Source organism: Orycteropus afer, unplaced genomic scaffold, assembly GCF_000298275.1.
Source record: "Orycteropus afer afer isolate SDZICR_OR568_19922 unplaced genomic scaffold, OryAfe1.0 scaffold00231, whole genome shotgun sequence".
In the NCBI taxonomy this organism is placed as follows: Eukaryota; Metazoa; Chordata; class Mammalia; order Tubulidentata; family Orycteropodidae; genus Orycteropus; species Orycteropus afer.
Window position 1 is genome coordinate 4,967,004 of NW_006921818.1, and position 1,460 is coordinate 4,968,463.

Sequence of the window (1,460 nt, forward strand, 5' to 3'; positions counted from 1 at the left end):
CTATAGGAAGAGTAGAACTGCCCCATAGGGTTTCCACGTCTGTACATCTATAAGGTAGTTGATTGCCTCATCCTCTTTCTGTGGAGTGGATGGTAGGTTTTAACAGCCAAACTTCTGGTTGGCAGTCAAATGCCTTAGGCACTCCTCCATCAAGCAGCTTGCTCGAATATATAAATATACCCAATGGAAGTGAAATACCATAGATATTTGATACTCACCATCATTTATTTTAAAAATAGATGAAGAAATTCTTCCTTCATAGTTGGAAAGTTTATATTGTTCCTTTTTCTCTGTCAACTTGAATCTACCTCCCCCACAGAATTTTATACTATTTTATGTTTTATCTTAAAATTATTTTACTGTTCACCCTATTGCCTACTCTGAACCAAAATGTGTATATAATTTTATTTAGAAATGTTGATTAAAACCATAAAGCTCTTAAGAGTTGGCAAAATTTCCTTTTGCTTGAGTTATCAATATAATTAGTACAGAATTGATTAAAAATAAGGTATCATAATTTATTATAATTATCAAAAAAGAAAAATTATATATATATGTGTGTGCTTCTATGAGGTGAATAAGACTTTTTCCCCAATTAGTTTATACATTCATGGAAGAGTATTAATTATTGATAGAAAGAGATAGGGTTCCTATTGAGTCTACCTCTATTGTTATTTTTATAGATATAAGCACTAGGTAGGAGCTCTGGAGGTGCAGTGGTTAAGGTATTTGGCTGCTAACCAAAAGGTTGATGGTTCAAACCCACCAGCCACTTCTCAGAAGGAAGGTTGGGCAATCTACTTCTGTAGTGATACCGCCTCAGAAACCCAAGGAGGGGCTGCTATGAGTCAGATCCAACTTAAAGGCACTGAGATTTTTTTAGTTTACACACTATTTGGACTAGGAAATGATCATACTTTCGATGATATTTCTACATATTACCTGGATCTGGCATTACATGAAGTCTCTGCCTAGACCATTCTGGGTTGTCTCTTTCACAAGTACTTTTACACAAACTCAGAGAAGTCCATTTCTAAACAATTTGAGGTTGAATTTTTGAAGCATTCCCTCTCCTCAGTGGGTCTAGATAAGGAAGTCTTCAAATTTTTACTTTTCACTCCCAAAATAATTTTTTAAACTCTATGGTACCAGTACATTTTTAAGCAGACATCTAAATTTTTTCAACTTAAGTTCAATTGAAAAGGTTATAATTTTCAAGGTACTGGAAATATATACCAAAAAACCAAACTCACTGCTGTGGAGTCCAATCCAACTCACAGCGAATCCTCCTTGGTTTCAGAGGTGGTATTTCTACAGAAGTAGATTGCCTAATCTTCCTTCCCAGGAGTGGCTGGCGGATTTGAACCACCAGCCTTCTGGTTAGCAGTCAAACGCTTTTAGGCACTACACTACCAGAGCTCCCTATTGTAAATATATATATATATTTTTGTTTTGTTTTG